General features: G+C 39.5%; 1 long non-coding RNA gene across 3 annotated transcripts in view; it reads left to right on the top strand.

Moving 5' to 3' along the window:
* LOC133543461 (uncharacterized) overlaps window positions 1–14,848 on the top strand; it is an 86,179-nt gene extending 71,331 nt beyond the window's left edge. For 2 of the 3 annotated variants that reach the window (XR_009804383.1, XR_009804384.1), the window contains one exon: window positions 7,095–7,537. This is a non-coding gene — a long non-coding RNA (uncharacterized LOC133543461). Of the gene's footprint in view, window positions 1–7,094; window positions 7,538–14,720 lie in introns of those variants that run through there. The other variant, XR_009804385.1, reaches the window with a different exon arrangement.
* The last annotated feature ends 6,293 nt before the right edge of the window (window positions 14,849–21,141 follow it).

Here is a 21,141-nt window from a genome sequence, read left to right as displayed (position 1 = left end):
GGTCATGACCGAAAGGATAAGATCACGGGTACAAGCGGCCGAAATGAGTTTCCTCCGCCGTGTGGCGGGGCTCTCCCTTAGAGATAGGGTGAGAAGCTCTGCCATCCGGGAGGAGCTCAGCGTAAAGCCGCTGCTCCTCCACATCGAGAGGAGCCAGATGAGGTGGTTCGGGCATCTGGTCAGGATGCCACCCGAACGCCTCCCTAGGGAGGTGTTTAGGGCACGTCCAGCTGGTAGGAGGCCACGGGGAAGACCCAGGACACGTTGGGAAGACTATGTCTCCCGGCTGGCCTGGGAACGCCTCGGGATCCCCCGGGAAGAGCTAGACGAAGTGGCTGGGGAGAGGGAAGTCTGGGCTTCCCTGCTTAGGCTGCTGCCCCCGCGACCCGACCTCGGATAAGCGGAAGATGATGGATGGATGGATGGAATAAAAATAATATGACTCCTTTAATGCGCCCTGTGCGCCTTATATATGAAAAAAGATTTAAAAAAATAGACCATTTATCGGCAGTGCAGTATGTTAATTTAGTTATTTTTTATTGACTAATTTGTTTACCATGTATTTACATTTCTGTAAAACATGCAACTAATAAATTCAGGTTTAAGTCAAAGGATAAAAAAAAACGGTTTAAAGGTTGAAAAAAAAGAGGTTGGCAACTTTACTATAAATTGCAACTCTGCCCAGCATTGCACAAGATTTTAAAACAACGTTGAGAACTTGCTGAATTAGGTCCTGATGTTTAGCAACTCAAACATAACGTTGAAACAACATGCTTTTTGACAACGTTTAATCCATGTTGGATTTTGATGTTGATTTGACCAATACATTTTGGTTATTTTCCAAACAATATTTGACAAGACAAATACATATTTGAAACAACAACAACAACATGCTTTTTGACAATGTGTAATCAATGTTGGGACAAGCGGTGGAAAATGGATGGATTCTGATGGATGGATTCTGACGTTGATCTGACCATTGAATTTTGGTAATTTTCCAACCAATATTTGACAACACAATAATACGTTGAAACAACATGCTTTTTGATAACGTTTAATCCATGTTGGATTCCGATGTTGATTTGACCTTTGAATTTTGGTCATTTTCAAACAATATTTGACAACACAATTACAACGTTGAAACAACATGCTTTTTGACAACGTTTAATTAATATTGGAACAAACGGTAGTAAATGGATGGATGGATGGATTCTGACGTTGATTCGATCATTGAATTTTGGTCATTTTCCAATCAATATTTGACAACACAAATACAACGTTGAAACAACATGCCTTTTGACAACATTTAATTAATGTTGGGACAAGCGGTAGAAAATGGATGGATGGACGGATTCTGGCGTTCATATGACCATTGAATTTTGGCCATTTTCCAATAAATTTTTGACAAGACAAATACAAAGTTGAAACAACAACAACATGCTTTTTGGCAATTTGTAATCAATGTTGGGACAAGCGGTGGAAACGGATGGATTCTGATGGATGGATTCTGATGGATGGATTCTGACGTTGATCTGACCATTGAATTTTGGTAACTTTCCAACCAATATTTGACAACACAATAATACGTTGAAACAACATGCTTTTTGATAACGTTTAATCCATGTTGGATTCCGATATTGATTTGACCTTTGAATTTTAGTCATTTTCAAACAATATTTGACAACACAATTACAACGTTGAAACAACATGCTTTTTGACAACGTTTAATTAATATTGGAACAAGCGGTAGGAAATGGATGGATGGATGGATTCTGACGTTGATTTGATCATTGAATTTTGTTCATTTTCCAATCAATATTTGACAACACAAATACAACGTTGAAACAACATGCCTTTTGACAACATTTAATTAATGTTGGGACAAGCGGTAGAAAATGGATGGATGGATGGAGTCTGGCGTTTATATGACCATTGAATTTTGGCCATTTTCCAATTAATTTTTGACAAGACAAATACAAAGTTGAAACAACAACAACATGCTTTTTGACAATGTGTAATCAATGTTGGGACAAGCGGTGGAAAACGGATGGATTCTGATGGATGGATTCTGATGGATGGATTCTGACGTTCCTCTGACCATTGAATTTTGGTAATTTTCCAACCAATATTTGACAACACAATAATACGTTGAAACAACATGCTTTTTGATAACGTTTAATCCATGTTGGATTCCGATGTTGATTTGACCTTTGAATTTTGGTCATTTTCAAACAATATTTGACAACACAATTACAACGTTGAAACAACATGCTTTTTGACAACGTTTAATTAATATTGGAACAAGCGGTAGGAAATGGATGGATGGATGGATGGATTCTGACGTTGATTTGATCATTGAATTTTGGTCATTTTCCAATCAATATTTGACAACACAAATACAACGTTGAAACAACATGCCTTTTGACAACATTTAATTAATGTTGGGACAAGCGGTAGGAAATGGATGGATGGATGGATTCTGGCGTTCATATGACCATTGAATTTTGGCCATTTTCCAATTAATATTTGACAAGACAAATACAAAGTTGAAACAACAACAACATGCTTTTTGGCAATTTGTAATCAATGTTGGGACAAGCGGTGGAAAACGGATGGATTCTGACGGATGGATTCTAACGTTGATCTGACCATTGGAATTTGGTCATTTTCCAACTAATATTTGACAACGCAAATACAGTACGTCGAAAAATGCTTTTTGACAACGTTTATTCAATGTCAGAATGTGACGTTAATTTCGCCATTGAAATTTGGTCATTTCCTAACCAACAACGTAGATCTAACGGTAGACATTAACCGTGTCTCAATTTACATTGTCTCAATTTTGCAACGTTGTTTCAATGTCAGTTTTAAAGGACATGTATGTATAATCAACATTGTATCAATGTATTGTGCCTGCTTGGAATCCATGCCATATTTCTTGATTTTTTTAATCTACACATGCGCAATATGCATTATTCATTATCCATTTTTGTTTTTTCATTACATTTTACTTTTGATACTGAATGTAAAAATCTGCATTGCAACCACATAATGTCACTATCATGTGATGCAAAAAAAAGTCTATTCAAAACAATGTAACTTGTACTAACAAATTATCAACACTGGCATAGCTATGTTAGCCAGGGGCCGGTTTGATGTAGGCATTATTTTCACGGTCCGGCCTTCCACATGTGGCAGATTAATACAGCAAAAATAAGTGTAGTAAAAATACAACTCACCATAACGCTGAATTAGCTTGTTTCTGTACGATGAGATGGTCCCCGGCAGGTTGACAGTATATGCACCTGGGGACTGCAGATGGAAATTAGCCTTTGGCTACAATCTGGCACATTTACATATTATATGTTCATTAATGTGCAATGTATCATGTAACAAAGCTATAACAAATATAACAAATGGCGACTTCCATCAGGAGTTTTATTATACATCTATGAACAAAATAATTGGTGTGCACTGCAAATTATTTGCCACTTGCCAAGATTGAACATTTTTGTTCCATACATTTTCTGATTTTTAAGAGTGTTTTATTTGTTTTTATCTCTGACTAAACCTAATTTTAGCATGAATGGTTTTATTTTTTCAAGTCTAGTTTAATTTTAAAAGATATTTTAGTTTTACCCCCACTAAAATTTTCCAACATCTAAGGATGCTCAGTTTAAGAATTTCAAATTGAATAAGGCCTGTTTTCAGAAAAAAAATACTTAATTATATCTTTAAAGTCGTGCTGATTTCTCGATATACAAATAATACTAGATAACTAGATGAGGCAATTCCTGAAGGAATTGCGTGTGAATGCTCCAATGCTGACGTTGAACTGAAATCCTGGATTTAAAAACAAAAAATTGTTGAAGAAGAGGACTCAATTCCCAAACTGTCAGGCTTGCCACTGACAGTTTGTTTGTGTTTTAGTTTTTCCTCTGTGTCTTTAGTATATCCTGTCCTTAGTTCCTGTCAGCACTCTTATTTTGGTTAGGTTTCCTGTTTGTCTCCCTGAGTGCTTTGTTTACCCTCAGCTGCGGCTGATTGGCACCTGGCCACACCTGGTGTCAATCAGCCCGCTCCTATTTGTACCTGCTTTGTCTTCCAGTCAGTGCTGGATTATTATCTTGTCGATGTCACTTCTTGTCACTCTTGTCATTGCTACCTGTCGTATCTTGTCGAGTCAATGCAGCGTTGCGGTAAGCTATATTTAGTTAGAAGTTTTTAGGTTTCTGTCTTTTGTTCCCTGCTTCCAGTTTGATTTCCTATTATAAATACGACTTCTATTTCCTGCTAGATACCTGCTAGCTTCCACGCTAGGCCTTTTTGTTTGTTATCCGCCCACGTGCGCACTTTTTGTTTGTACCTTTTGTTTGGTTTTGTTCTAGTATTTTATATTGATTCATGTTTTCTCACCCCATGCCTGCCTCCATCTCTGCATCATGGGGTTCATCAACAACAAACTCTGACACAAACAGGCTGAATATTTTGAAGTTGGAACAGTTTGAATCAGATTAAAAATGTGGGAGTTGTGGAACTCTGAAGAATATCCCATTGATTTCAATGGGATTTTCTAAAAAAAAATTGGGAATTCCGGGAAAAGCAGGACTTTTTTTAAAATGGTTAAAAACTTGAATGGTCTAAATGAGTTGAAATGGTTGGTGTTGGAATTTTTCAAATCGGTCAAAAAATGTTGAAGTAGTAACATGTTGAGTTGAGAAATGGAATTCCCGGAATTTCGTGAAAACCAGGAATTTTTACAGTTCAAAAAACAGCTTCGTTTTTTTTTCCCTAATTAAGAGGAATAGTATGACGGTGGAAGGGTTGAAATGTGTTGAAAAAATGTGGAAGGAGTAGTCGCCACAAAAAAGGGTAGAAATAGGGTTTCGGAAAACTAGGAATTCTGGAAAATTCCGTAATTTCTTTGAACTTGGAAAAAGGGGAGTTTGAATTTCCATGATGGTGGAATGTGTTGAAGGTGAAATGGTTTGAATCGGTTTAAAAAATGTGGAAATGGTGGAAGTTTGAAAAATGGCCAATTCATTTTGAATGAGAAAAATGCCCCGGAAAACCTGGAATTCTGGCAAATCTGGGAATTTTTGGAATTTTCCAAGGGAAAGCCCACGATTCTCTAATAGTTTCAACAGTTTAAAGTTACAACGGTTTGAATCAGGTGAAAAATGTGGAAGGTAGAGTGTGCCAAAATCTGGAGAAGAAGTTTAATAAATAGATTCATTTTGGTGTGGAAAACGATAGGCTCCAAAGCATTCAAACAATTAATTAAGGATGTAAAATTATCTGTCCATGCAGCAAATTAAATTCAATAGTTTTTAGTATTTTTTTTCTAAAATCTAGTCTTTTTTTCTTAAATGTAGACAGCTATTCTTCCCAGTGTATCTAGTGGGACAGGCAAATAAGTTTGGGAAAAATGCGGTTGTTTATAAATGATTTAATGCTTCTGCGCGCCCGGTAGCAAACGTGTCATGGACGGGTGGTTGGGGACCATTGAGCTGCAGTGCTAAAATTACACTCACATTTTACCTGCAACATCATGCTAGGTTAGTATGTCCCGATGAAGGAAACAAAAAAACTTGTTGCCCAAAAAACAAGTTTGCAAAGATTCATTTGTAGGATTTTTTTTAAAGATGTGTAGCGAAGCCAAATAGTTTTTACATTGTTATAAAATCCAGAATTTGAAAGAAGTTTGGCCCTCTGAAGGACATAATAGGTTGACCTTTTTGTCTCACAAAAGGGTATGACTCCATGTGCTCATTCAACTTGTTTATTTGAGTTTTTTCTTTCCTGTAGTGCAGGGGTGCCCACACTTTTTCTGCAGGCGAGCTACTTTTCAATTGACCAACTTGAGGGGATCTACCTCATTTATATATATCATTTATATTTATTTATTTATGAAAGAGACATTTTTGTAAACAAGTTAAATGTGTTTAATGATAATACAAGCATGTGTAACACATATAGATGTCTTTCTTTCACGAAGACAAGAATATAAGTTGGTGTATTACCTGATTCTGATGACTTGCATTGATTGGAATCAGACAGTAATGATGATAACGCCCACATTTTCAAATGGAGGAGAAAAAAAGTTGTCCTTTCTGTACAATACCACATGAAAGTGGTTGGTTTTTGGCATCTAATTCATCCAGCTTCCATACACTTTACAAGAAAAACATTGGCGTCGAATTCCGTAGCTTGCTTGATTGACATTCACGGCACCCGAGGGTCTTGTGAGATGACGCTGGCTGCTGCCAGTTCATTATTATGAAAAAATGACAGAGAGGAAGGCGAGAAAACACTTTTTATTTCAACAGACTTTCGCGCCGTCCCTTCCGTCAAAACTCTAAAGGCCGACTGCACATTTCCTATCTTCACAATAAAAGCCCTGCTTCATGCTGCCTGCGCTAACAAAATAAGAGTCTCGGAAAGCTGGCGTGCACAAGTGATGTGCACGCCAGCTTTCTGAGGGATCGCTTGTGCACGCCAGTTTTCCGAGACTCTGTATTTAGTTAGCGCAGGCAGCATGAAGCAGGGCTTTTATTGTGAAGATAGGAAATGTGCAGTCGGCCTTTAGAGTTTTGACGGAAGGTACGGCGCGAGAGTCTGTTGAAATAAAAATTGTTTCTCGCCTTCCTTTCGGTCATTTTTAATAATAATGATCTTGCAGCAGCCAGCGTCATCTCACAAGACCCTCCGGTACCGTGAATGTAATTTAAGTGACGTCTTGGTGAAGATTGATGATCACTAATTTTTAGGTCTATTTTTTTTAAAAGCCTGGCTGGAGATCAACTGACACACCCCCCGCGGTCGACTGGTAGCTCGCGATCGACGTAATGGGCACCCCTGCTGTAGTGACATTGGTAAAAGTGTCCAAATGTTCCAGAGCCTTGTTGACATGGTGTAAAAGACGCTGATGCAGACACAAGCAGCGTCTACATAGTACATGTCATGATGACATGATGCTGTGTGTAGAGAGGACAGAATGCTAATAAAAAGAGATCACATTGTTACAATGAAGACTCTACCTATTATTTATAAACTATGATAAACAATTATCCCATGTTGTCTGTTTTTTTTAGGTACCGACCCTTGATGGCTGAGCGGTGAATGATATCTGATTGCATTGTGTGGTCAGTGTTGCAAGGACACCGGGCAATTATTTTTGATTTATCTCCTCGGACAAATGCAGGAAGACTGAGAAGAGAGACAGATTTAACCTCAGGTTTGTGTCCTCATTATCAAATCTCTCAATACTGTTTGCGTACACCAGGGCTATTAAACTACATCATAAGGAGGTTTCAAGAGCCCAAGGGCTCAGAGGCCGGACATCAAAATGTGGATGTTTCATCAGAAAGTGCATCCGCAGGTTATATTTATTTGAGACGGTGTTTACAGAATTGCAAAGTAAACATCAGTATTCACACTGCACTGTCAATAAAATCTTTATCCTCCCCTCGCCACTTGTTTCCAGCATGTGTTAACAGCATGAAGAAACAGAAGCTCCAGAAGTTTTGTTGAGGATTGCTGTTCCTTCTTTTGAATTATTTTCCTTCCTCAGTTTTATTTCTTTACATAAACATAACAAAAGTATAACATCCATTGTGTATTTCACATAAGTAATGTCCGTTCTGTATTTTACTTTAATAGAATAGAAGGTTTATAGTTAATACATTCAGACAATAAACTACAGATGTTTACGCATTTAAAAATAAACAACATCCACTTCGGCTTCACGGTGGGAGAGGGGTTAGTGCGTCTGCCTCACAATACGAAGGTCCTGCAGTCCTGGGTTCAAATCCAGGCTCGGGATCTTTCTGTGTGGAGTTTGCATGTTCTCCCCGTGAATGCGTGGGTTCCCTCCGGGTACTCCGGCTTCCTCCCACTTCCAAAGACATGCACCTGGGGATAGGTTGATTGGCAACACTAAATTGGCCCTAGTGTGTGAATGTGAGTGTGAATGTTCTCTGTCTATCTGTGTTGGCCCTGCGATGAGGTAGCGACTTGTACAGGGTGTACCCCGCCTTCCGCCCGATTGGAGCTGAGATAGGCGCCAGCGCCCCCCGCGACCGCAAAAAGGGAATAAGCAGTAGAAAATGGATGGATGGATGGCACTTCCAACATTGGACACACTGTATGTGTCTGTGACTCATTACAACTAAACCTAGGGTTTAGACTTATTTTGTTGGTGTTTTATCATTTACTCCTCTTTGTTTCATTGCAGCCAATTGCTAATACCAAAAAAGTAAATTTTATTTCCCATTAATGTACACTCAGCACCCCATCTCGACCCCCCAAAAAAAACAGAAATGTAAAAGATGTTGCAAATGTATAAAAACTTAAAAATCACATTTACATAAGTATTCAGACTCTCTGCTCAATACTTTGTTGGTGCAACTTTGGCAGCAATTACAGCCTCAAGTCTTTTTTGAATACGATGCCACAAGCTTGGCACATCTATCTTTAAGCTGTTTCACGCATTCCTCTTTGCAGCTCAAGCTCCATCAGGTTGGTTTGGAGCGTTGGTTTTCATCCAGGATGTCTCAGTCTGTACATTCAAATCCCACCTAGTACCAACCTCGTCACGTCCGTTGTGTCCTGAGCAAGACACTTCACCCTTGCTCCTGATGGGTGCTGGTTAGCGCCTTGCATGGCAGCTCCCTCCATCAGTGTGTGAATGTGTGTGTGAATGGGTAAATGTGGAAGTAGTGTCAAAGCGCTTTGAGTACCTTGAAGGTAGAAAAGCGCTATACAAGTACAACCCAAGTACAACCCATTGTTACTTTTCAGTGGCGGGCCATGCATTTCTCACCTAGGCCTTCAGTGATGTCCGACTTCCCCTCTCAAAATACCGTAATTTATGTCACCACATGGACGCAACTGGAGATATTATACAGAAACCCATTTGCACACTACTGGGCATTAAAACCCCTCAAAATTGTGCAAAACGGTCCATTTTTCGGCGCATTTAACATTCAATAAACCAGCTACAGCAATTAAATATCTTACTGTCAAAATTAAAGAAATTTTATAAAATAAATGATACATGAAAAAATGAAGAAATAAAATATTTGAACTCACAAGTTGTAGCACATATTTGACGCCGTATAAGCCAGTGGTACCGCTCGTAGTCGGTTGATTCGTGTGAAAGTCGCGGGCAAACCATTTCTCAGCCGGGATAACTTCCCTTCTCTGTAGTTTCTCTTAAGTATCCTTATTGAAAATGGCTTTGCAAATACATATCTGCCACTTTATCAACATGTTGCTCTCCTTCTTTGTCAGTACCAGCGAGTTTTCTGTGGCTTTCTACGGCCCCCTGACACCCCTTCTTAACTGTCTATGTGACGTCAAGGCTTGGTTAGCCCAGAATTTTTTAATAATGAATGAGGGAAAAACGGAAATTTTAGTTTTTGGTCCGGGCCTCACTGACTTGGGACCATTGCAAAATGATGTGCGTCCCAAAGTCACCAGCCTTGGCGTCACTATAGACAGCCATTTTAAACTAGACAAACAAGTCAATGGCGTTTTAAAATCGTGTTTTTATCACCTTCGTCTTTTAGTAAAGGTTAAACCGTTTTTATCTTTTAACCTTTTTGAACAAGTCGTGCATGCTTTTATTTCAAGTCACCTGGACTACTGCAATGCACTTTATGCTGGCATTAGCCAAAAAGCTCTCTCCCGGTTGCAGTTAGTCCAGAACGCGGCAGCACGACTTTTAACAGGGGCCAGGAAACGCCAGCATATAACCCCAATTCTTCAGAGTTTGCACTGGCTCCCTGTTCATTTTAGAATTGATTTTAAAACATTGCTGTTTGTTTTTAAATCTTTACATGGACTGGCACCTCAATATATCTCGGACCTTATCCAAATTTACATTCCTGCGCGCGCTCTGAGGTCCGAGAGCCAGTTCCAGCTCGTGGTGCCCAAGACCAGACTCAAGACCAGGGGAGACAGGGCCTTCTCTGTGGTCGGCCCTAAGCTCTGGAACACTCTGCCCCTCCATGTTCAAACTGCTTCCACAGTGGAGTGTTTTAAGTCTCGTCTTAAGACCCACTTTTATTCTTTGGCTTTTAACACTACGTGAGTTGTGTGGTTCTCTGTTGTTCTCTGTGTTTTTTATACACTTTGATTTCTATTTTACTGTTTTAATTGATTTTACCCTTTAAAATAGTTTTTAATCATATTTGTTTTTATATTGTTTTTATTGGTTTTATATTCATTTATTTTTTGTTTTAATTCAGTCATTGGTGGAGCATAATATATATATATATATATACTTTTTTTAAATTTTATTTTTGTTTTATTTTTTTTACAATTGTTTTTAACATGGCTGTGCAGCACTTTGGAAACGTTATTGTTGTTTAAATGTGCTATATAAATAAAGTAGATTGGATTGGCTTCGGTGCCGCTTCCTGCTTTCGCAACTTGTGATTGGATACTCACTTGGTATCCAATCACAGCGTAAGGCCAGCTAGAAGGCCTTACTGACAACAACTTGATATCTGATTGGCTATCGCAATCGTCTATCAACTCTATGTGTCCGTTCACTTACAGCGCACAGACGCCTGCATTGTTGATTCTGAAAGCCCTGGGGAAATTTCGTACAGCATAGCAACATAATCCAGCTGAATTCTGATAGGATACAAATTCTAACCTAAAAACAACAGCACTGGAAAAAGCATACTAGGACATGAAGAGAATATGAATAATTTTAGATATTTAGGGAAAGTGAATTAAAAAATACTTTTATCTGTAATCATCATCATGATTTCTGGTTATGTTAGGCCAGCAGAGAAGGCCTTGCTGGCCCTGAAGGCACACCACTGGCATCTTGGCATGTTGTGCATTCCTTATTGGTCTGCATCAGTGATACATTATCCACACCTAGTCTCCCAGTTCCTATCCCATTCCCACAGCATGATGCTGCCAACACAATCCTTTATTGTCGGGATGGTGTTGGCTTGGTGATGAGCAGTACCTGGTTACCTCCAAATTTGACAACTGGCATTCACGCCAATGAGCTCCTGCTTCGCCTCTTATGATCAGAGAATTTTGATTCTTATAGTCTGAGAGTCTTTCAGGACCACAGTGGACCAACACCAGCAGATGACATGGCACCCCAAACTTAACAGAAAACAAAATGTGTCTGGGGGCTTGTACATCTCATTTTTAAAAACGCTAATACAAAACCTCACTATAATGTCTGATTGAATGCTAAAAATGTTAGTCTTAAAAAACGGAATTGAATTTTAAGTTTTATTACTGAATGAGACACCCAGAATGTACATGAAAATAAAGAATGTGTGATTTACAATATTTACTATCAACGATAAAACACTGAATATTGACAACATGAGAACTTCACACCCGTTCTCGATCGACATATTTCACATATCATCCATCCATCCATCCATCCATCATCTTCCGCTTATCCGAGGTCGGGTCGCGGGGGCAGCAACCTAAGCAGGGAAGCCCAGACTTCCCTCTCTCCAGCCACTTCGTCTAGCTCTTCCCGGGGGATCCCGAGGCGTTCCCAGGCCAGCCTGGAGACATAGTCTTCCCAACGTGTCCTGGGTCTTCCCCGTGGCCTCCTACCAGCTGGACGTGCCCTAAACACCTCCCTAGGGAGGTGTTCGGGTGGCATCCTGACCAGATGCCCGAACCACCTCATCTGGCTCCTCTCGATGTGGAGGAGCAGCGGCTTTACGTTGAGCTCCTCCCGGATGGCAGAGCTTCTCACCCAATCTCTAAGGGAGAGCCCCGCCACCCGGCGGAGGAAACTCATTTTAGCCGCTTGTACCCGTGAGCTTATCCTTTCGGTCATGACCCAAAGCTCATGACCATAGGTGAGGATGGGAACGTAGATCGACCGGTAAATTGAGAGCTTTGCCTTCCGGCTCAGCTCCTTCTTCACCACAACAGATCGATACAACGTCCGCATTACTGAAGACGCCGCACCGATCCGCCTGTCGATCTCACGATCCACTCTTCCCCCACTCGTGAACAAGACTCATAGGTACTTGAACTCCTCCACTTGGGGCAGGGTCTCCTCCCCAACCCGGAGATGGCACTCCAACCATGGACTCGGACTTGGAGGTGCTGATTCTCATTCTGGTCGCTTCACACTCGGCTGCGAACCGATCCAGTGAGAGCTGAAGATCCCGGCCAGATGAAGCCATCAGGACTACATCATCTGCAAAATTTTACATATCAAGCGAAACGAAACAAAAATGCAACAAACACAGCAAAATATGAACGCGAAGGCTAAAAGAAACCCCACCTTCAATCTATCTGATATATCACTAAGCTAAAGAACTTTGTTCTAAAAATCTCCTTCCTCTTCTGTCCCCGACACCCGCATTTCAGGCCGGCCGCTCCGGAAACACTCTGTGGAAACGCTCCATACCCACACTGCTTGGTGCCTCGACTGAGCTGCTGTGACTTACATTACCATAGTAACTAGTATATCATGCAAAAGCGCAGATTCCAATCATTAAAATACTTTTCAGTTCAGTTCAAGATTTACGGTAATTTGAAAACATCACTGCACATCATAATGGCAACTAGAGTTTCGATCTTAAAGATCTAAAATAATTGTTTGGTAATGTACGGCGGGCCAGATTGAAAAGCTTAGTCTGAACTAAAGTTTTGCTTTTACATGGATTGACCGATTCATCCTATGTTCTGCGAGTCCAGTTAAAAAAACTAGTGAGAGACTCACATTTTTGCAACAGATTCCGAAAACCACAGGAGTGCTCTCATAGATGTGATCTTTAACTAGCTTTTTTTGCAGTAGGTCCTTTAGTACAGTAAAGTGCTCCTGTAACTCGGACAAAATAAACTGACCATAACCAAATGTCTACTGTGCGGGACGCTGGTTCTCTAGAATATTCAAAATAAGACTGACCCCTCAGTCCTTAGCGTTCTGAACAAAATTTAAATGAATATCGACCTGCAGTCCTGGGTTCAAATCCAGGCTCGGGATCTTTCTGTGTGGAGTTTGCATGTTCTCCCCGTGAGTGCGTGGGTTCCCTCCGGGTACTCCGGCTTCCTCCCACTTCCAATGACATGCACCTGGGGATAGGTTGATTGGCAACACTAAATTGGCCCTAGTGTGTGAATGTGAGTGTGAATGTTGTCTGTCTATCTGTGTTGGCCCTGCGATGAGGTGGCGACTTGTCCAGGGTGTACCCCGCCTTCCGCCCGATTGTAGCTGAGATAGGCGCCAGCGCCCCCCGCGACCCCAAAAGGGAATAAGCTTTAGAGAATGGATGGATGGATATCCGAAGTCTGACCGAAACCAAAGTAAATGCCATGTTAAGAAGAGTCATAAACAAAAACATTGTCAGGTAGCAATCTAACAACAGGACCTCCTTTTAGAACAAAAAATGCAAGCATGTAGAGACTGGACTAACTGGATCGTATGCCGTGCAGCATTCTTGATCAACTACATTGGTGGAAATGTCATAGAAGTGGTCGTAATTCTATTTCAGACTTCATAGGACTTGTGTTACACGTATCTATTCCCTGAAAGCCTGTGTTTCAAGAGGCTGTGTTGTTGTTGTTTCCACGCCCCCATCGATTAGATATGCAGCACACATGTACGGCACATACTTAGGTAAAATAGATGACATTGCCGGTGTGCAACGCATCTATCATTTCTGCCTATGATTAATAGTTGTCCTGGGGATGCTGCTCAGCAATGAAGAGGAAGGGGGGGTGGGGGGCGAAGTGAGTGATGTGAAGGAGGAGAAAGAGAGAGGAAAAGCAGCACAGAGGAGAAAGAGACAAGGAGAACTGTTGTGTTACAAACTAGAGCCCCCAAAAACACCTGCACAATTTAATGACAACATTGTACCAACAAACATAATAATGATAATTTTTTATTGACAACATGTTGCAAGGCATTACTGAGGGAGCTGCTGGTTCCCTTATTTAGTTTCTTTATGAGCAAACCAAAATATTGGTAACCGTACCCAGTTTGATGCGGTTCACTACTGCAAACTACAATACCCATTATTACTCTTATTAGATATATAAAAGGCTTTTAATGATACAGCTCTTGTGTTGGATCTCGTTATGTAGTTCCTGGTGTATGTTTATACATAGTAGATTTTTATAGCCTTTTATTTACAGATTCTATTAGTGTTACCACCCTGTGCTGGTGGGGTTGGCACAGCATTGAACGTGAAAATAATAATAATAACTTGGCATTAAAATAATAACAATAAGAGCAACATCAAACAATAATAGTGAATAATAATAATAATAATAATAAAACAATGGAATGTATTGTAATAGTGACACAGAGAAAATTTATAAAACATAAAAATCATATGCTATATATATATATATATATATATATATATATATATATATATATATATATATATATATATATATATATATATATACAATCATTTTAAAAATGATAAATTAATTATATACAGTACTTTGATTATGTATTTTTATTTTCATTTTTACTATCATTATTATTATCATCCATCCATCCATTTTCTACCGCTTGTCCCTTTTGGGGTTGCGGGGGGGTCGCTGGAGCCTATCTCAGCTGCATTCGGGCGGAAGGCGGAGTACACCCTGGACAAGTCGCCACCTCATCGCAGGACCAACACAGATAGACAGGCAACATTCACACTCAAATTCACGCACTAGGGTCAATTTAATTTTGCCAATCAACCTATCCCCAGGTGCGTGTTTTTTGAGGTGGGAGGAAGCTGGAGTACCCGGAGGGAACCCACGCAGTCACGGGGAGAACATGCAAACTCCACACAGAAAGATCCCGAGCCCGGGATTGGACCCAGGAATACTCAGGACCTTCGTATTGTGAGGTAAATGCACTAACCCCTCTGACACGTACTGCCCGTTATTATTATGATTATTATTAATATAATTTTTATAAGATATACAAGATGTCCCAAAATGGCATGAAATATGAATATAACATGATACAATATGAATATAATGTAATAAAACATAATATTGTATTGTATTACATAATATAACGTAACATAATATAATATCCATCCATTTTCTACCGCTTGTCCCTTTAATATAATATAATATTAGTATAACATAATGTAATACAACAATCTATTTTCTACGGCTTGTCCCTTTAATATAATAAAATATAATATAATATTGTATAACCTAATGCAGTGGTCCTCAACCTTTTTAAGTGATGTACTCCCTGTGAACATTTTTTTAATTCAAGTACCCCCTTAGCATTTTTGGTTGAAAAAAAGAGATAAAGAAGTAAAATACAGCACTATGTCATCAGTTTCTGATTTATTAAATTGCAAAACAGTGCAAAATATTGCTCATTTGTAGTGGTCTTTCTTGAACTATTTGGAAAAAAGATATAAAAACAACTAGAAACTTGTTGAAAAATAAACAAGTGATTCAATTATAAATCAAGATTTCTACACAAAGAAGTAATCATCACCTTAAAGTGCCCTCTTTGGGGATTGTGATAGAGATCCATCTGGATTCATGGACTTAATTCTAAACATTTCTTCACAAAAAAAGAAATCTTTAACATCAATATTTATGGAACACGTCCACAAGAAATCTAGCTGTCAACATAAAATTTTGCATTGTTGCATTTCTTTTCACAGTTTATGAACTTACATTCATATTTTGTTGAAGTATTATTCAATAAACATATTTATAAAGGATTTTTGAATTGTTGCTATTTTTAAGATATTTAAAAAAAAAAAATCACGTACCCCTTGGCATACCTTCAAGTACCACTGACCTAATGTAATACAATTATGTCCAAAATAATGTACATTCTAACCTGAGAAAGACGAAGTGGATTTTGCAATCTTAGCTGAAGTTAAAAGGAGAATAAAAGCGTGCCGGAAAGCCAAAGTCATTGTCATGTCTTTGCATGGGGAGGGGAGGGTCATGTCAATGACCTCTGACCTCTAGCTAACTGAAACCTGCACTTCAGTGTTGTCTCATCATGAAAAATTGTAATAATTGAACCCTAATATGCGTGTGTTGAGGTTTTTTTCATGTGTATTTCCGAGTGGTCGTTTCACCTTCTTGTGTTTAAAATTGCAAACAAATGCCTAACACATTGTTAAGACAGCTTGTGTGTCGCGTGCCATCATGTAAATTGAAGCGCACCGTCATGAAAATGAGTAAAATTCTAATCATTGTTAGAGGGGGTCGCTCACATAGGGTGTACGTGTGTGTCCATTTACTATTAACCACGCTCGTGTGTGAGAGAGCGTGCCATCTGCTCTTGTGTCGAGACGGTTAACGGCAAACAAAGGACACAATGCAAATAATGTAAAATAGCCTTCTCTCTTAGCTGTCTCTATGACACAAGTCACTGTTATCTGGCGTGTGTCTATGTGCATAATAATCCTGTGTATGCTAATAAGGAGCCTCGTGGATATGTAGGTCACGCCAGTCTATTTTCTGCAGGGGTTTACGCCCCCTTCCCTGCTAACGTGCCGACACACAAAGCGCAAACTGGAATGAAAATTATAAAATCCCCCAGTCACTTCTTTAGATCACCTGTTTTCCAGTTTGGAGCACGGTCGTGTGAAGCTTGTGGAAAAGTGGAGGGATGTTACACTCTCAGCAGGGTGCATCTCGCCACGCTCACGTTTTAACGCTCTTGCTGCGGCGTGGCTCTGGTTTTTATATTGTTGCCTCTCCTCAGTGGCGCACAAGCTCATGTGTGTTGTCCCTGTTGACGTTTGTGAGACTTTTTAAGGTGCTGGAAGAAAGACTTGTGCTGGAAACTCATTCAGGAAGATGTGAAAGGGAGAGTGTAAAGGAAGGAGATAAACAACAGCATTTGTTCAAATGGCTGCCAGGGGGGTTCGTTTAGTATCTGGCAAGCTAGCTCGGTTGATTGGTCGACAGAATTGTTCCTTCCATGAAAAATAATTGTTTTATTGCTGATTCTGAAGGAGGTTCTAATTGTTGTCATATTTCCTTTCAGCTATAACAAAATCGGCATCAGTAGCCCCTTACCAACAGCCCTTTTTTTCGGCTTCCGTAGTATGACAGGTGTAAAAGAGGCGGGACGCCATCTGGGTTAAAGGAAAGAACTAAAATCCACAACAGCGGTATAATATGATGTAATATTAGTGTAACCTATTCTTTCGTTTCCGGGTGTTGTTGATAAATGGCTTTGGCTTTGCATAGTAATAATAATAATAATAATGGATTAGATTTATATCGCGCTTTTCTATTATTATATACTCAAAGCGCTCACAGAGATGTGGGAAACCATCATTCATTCACACCTGGTGGTGGTAAGTTTCATCTGTAGCCACAGCTGCCCTGGGGTAGAATGACGGAAGCGTGGCTGCCAGTTTGCGCCTACGGCCCCTCCGACCATCACCAATCATTCATTCATCATTCATTCACCAGTGTGAGCGGCACCGGGGGCAAGTGTCCTGCCCAAGGACACAACGGCAGCGATTTGGATGTCAATAGGTAGGAAGCGAACCTGCAACCCTCAGGTTTCTGGCACGGCCGCTCTACCCACTACGCCACGCCGCCCCAGTAGAGTTTTAACTTGCACTTACAGATACAGCAACAAACTGTAGTTACTGACAGTGGTTTTCTGAAGTGTTCCTGAGCCCATGTGGTGATATCCTTTACACACTGATGTCAGTTTTTGATGCAGTACCGCCTGAGGGATCAAAAGTCCGTAATATCTTCGCTTACGTGAAGTGATTTCTCCAGATTCTCTGAACTTTTTGATAGTAAAATCCCTAAATTCCTTGCAATAGCTCGTTGAGAAATGTTGTTCTTAAACGGTTTGACAATTTGCTCACGCATTTGTTCACAAAGTGGTGACCCTCGTCCCATCCTTGTTTGTGAATGACTGAGCATTTCATTGAAGCTGCTTTTTTGCCACTTGTGCCAGCTTTTTTAAAACATGTTGCAGGCTTCAAATTCCAAATGAGCTTGTATTTGCAAAAAATACCAAAGTTTACCAGTTCGAACGTTAAGTATCTTGTCTTTGCAAGTTGTAAAGGATTTGCAAATCATTGTATTCTGTTTTTATTTACTTTTTACACCACGTACCAACTTCACTGGTTTTGTTTTATCATTTCATCAGTGGTCAATTTGGTCCCAAAATAATGGTGACAATAATATCGTTTATTGGCAGTAGATTGTAAGTCAATATATCGTCCTGCACAATTTGTTATCGACCCAGGCCTCGTCTAAAATTTGTACACAGAAACGTGTGTGTAATGAGGGGTTCACAAATCATGGTTCCACTGGAAAGAATAAATATAAATATTACCGTATTTTTCGGATTATAAGTCGCTCCGGAGTATAAATCGCACGGGCCGAAAATGCATAATAAAGAAGGAAAAAAACATATGTACGTCGCACTGGAGTATAAATCGCATTTTTGGGGGAAATTTATTTGATAAAATCCAACACCAAGAATAGACATTTGAAAGGCAATTTAAAATAAATAAAGAATAGTGAACAACAGGCTGAATAAGTGTACGTTATATGACGCATAAATAACCAACTGAGAAGGTGCCTGGTATGTTAACGTAACATTTTATGGTAAGAGTCATTCAAATAACTATAACATATAGAACATGCTATACATTTACCAAACAATCTGTCACTAATCGATAAATCCAATGAAATTTTCTTCCTCGATGTCGCTTCTAAACAACTCTGCCAACTCCAAAGGTATGCGCCACTTCCTCTTGTCGTTTTCTATTGCATATTTCACAACGTCCACCTTGTAATCTGCAGTACATGATTTCCTTTTCGGCCCAATTTTTGTTCAGCCCTTCCCAGTTTTTATAAGTTACCACCATCGAAGAAATGATCCATTTTAATAGCTACGGCAATAGCATATAGCAGTTAGCATTCCATGACCCACAATGCACTTCTGCCATGACTATCCACGTGTGAGTGACGATTGCTTCCGCGAATTAGATAAATAATATTATTTGATATTGTGTAATCTGCAGTACATGATTTCCTTTCCGGTGCCATTTTTGTTCAGCCCTTCTCAGTTTTTATAACTTACCACCAATGATGAAATGATCCATTTTAATAGCTATGGCAGTAGCATATAGCACAGGGTCACCAACGCAGTGCCCGTGGGCACCAGGTAGCCCGTAAGGACCAGATGAGTAGCCCGATGGCCTGTTCTAAAAATAGCTCAAATAGCAGCACTTACCAGTAAGCTGCCTCTATTTTTTAAATTGTATTTATTTACTAGCAAGCTGGTCTCGCTTTGCTCGACATTTTTAATTCTAAGAGAGACAAAACTCAAATAGAATTTGAAAATCCAAGAAAATATTTTAAAGACTTGGTCTTGACTTGTTGAAATAAATTCATTTATTTTTTGACTTTGATTCGTATAACTTTCAGAAAGACAACTTTAGAGAAAAAATACAACCTTAAAAATGATTTTAGGATTTTTAAACAGATATATCTTTTTATCTTTTAAATTCCTACCTCTTCTTTCCTGACAATTTAAATCAATGTTCTAGTATTTTTTTATTTCATTGTAAAGACTAATAAATACATTTTAATTTAATTATTCATTTTTGCTTCTGTTTTTTCGACGAAGAATATTTGTGAAATATTTCTTCAAACTTATTATGATTAAAATTCAAAAAAATTATTCTGGCAAATCTAGAAAATCTGTAGAATCAAATTTAAATCTTATTTCAAAGTGGATTTAACCTATTCAAAACATGTCATCAAAATTCAAAAATTAATCTTAATCAGTAGAAATGACTAATGATGTTCCATAAATTATGTTTTAATTTTTTTCAAAAAGATTTGAATCAGCTAGTTTTTCTCCATTTTTTTTGGTTGAATTTTGAATTTTAAAGAGTCGATTCAAAATAAAATTTTAAATTTTTTTTGTGTTTTCTCTTCTTCTAAACCGTTCAATTAAGTGTTTTTTTCATCATTTATTCCCTACAAAAAACCTTCCGTAAAACGAAAAAAAATGTACGGTGGAATGACAGACAGAAATACCCATTTTTTAAAATGTATATATAGATTTATTTATTAAAGGTAAATTGAGCAAATTTACTATTTCTGGCAATTTATTTAAGTGTGTATCAAACTGGTAGCCCTTTGCATTAATCAGTACCCAAGAAGTAGCTCTTGGTTTCAAAAAGTTTAGTGACCCCTGATATAGCGTATAGCAGTTACCATTCCATGACCCACAATGCACTTCTGCCATGACCCTCCCCGGCCGAATTCTTATTGGTTGACGTGTATGTGACGATTGTTGACGTGTGTGTGACGATTGCTGACATTTTCTTTGTCTCTTCCGCGAATGAGATAAATAATATTTGTTATTTCACGGTAATGTGTTAATAACTATGAAAAAAACTGCGACTTATAGTCCCAAAAATACGGTACTCTTCTGACAAGCTAGGCGGATGTCAATATATCAAATCCCACCGTGGAATATTATGGTCAAATGTCTTCTGGCTCTTCTCTTCTCCCACCACCACCGCTATTTCCCATTCAGCCGACAAAGGCGTGAAGAGTGTTAAGAATGGCTGCTCGCCCTCTCGCCGCCCGCTATTATTCATATGACTGAGCATCCACCCCGCCGTCGCTATCAAGAACCCATCCCGCGGTGGATGCGCATCTCTAGCCATCATGTCAGCTCTTGTCCCTTTGTTGACCCCCCGTCTATGCGTCGACGCGGCGGATGAAACAAAGCATGTATGTTATCGTTTTTCTACTTGCATGAGAAGGGACTGGTGTGTCTTTGTCTAATCCAGCACGTATTGCTGTACATTCTTCGGGAGGGTTGGAATGGGTTAAAATATTCATGTACGCAGTACAGTTACACACCACTACTACCTCAAGGTTAAATCAATACCTGTTTAACATCCATCCATCCATCCATCCATCTTCTTCCGCTTATCCGAGGTCGGGTCGCGGGGGCAACAGCCTAAGCAGGGAAACCCAGACTTCCCTCTCCCCAGCCACTTCGTCTAGCTCTTCCCGGGGGATCCCGAGGCGTTCCCAGGCCAGCCGGGAGACATAGTCTTCCCAACGTGTCCTGGGTCTTCCCCGTGGCCTCCTACCGGTTGGACGTGCCCTAAACACCTCCCTAGGGAGGCG

The sequence above is a fragment of the Nerophis ophidion genome, linkage group LG26, assembly GCF_033978795.1.
Source record: "Nerophis ophidion isolate RoL-2023_Sa linkage group LG26, RoL_Noph_v1.0, whole genome shotgun sequence".
NCBI classification, from domain to species: Eukaryota; Metazoa; Chordata; class Actinopteri; order Syngnathiformes; family Syngnathidae; genus Nerophis; species Nerophis ophidion.
The sequence above is the reverse complement of the archived record's forward strand: the minus strand, read 5'-3'. Positions and strand labels throughout refer to the sequence as shown.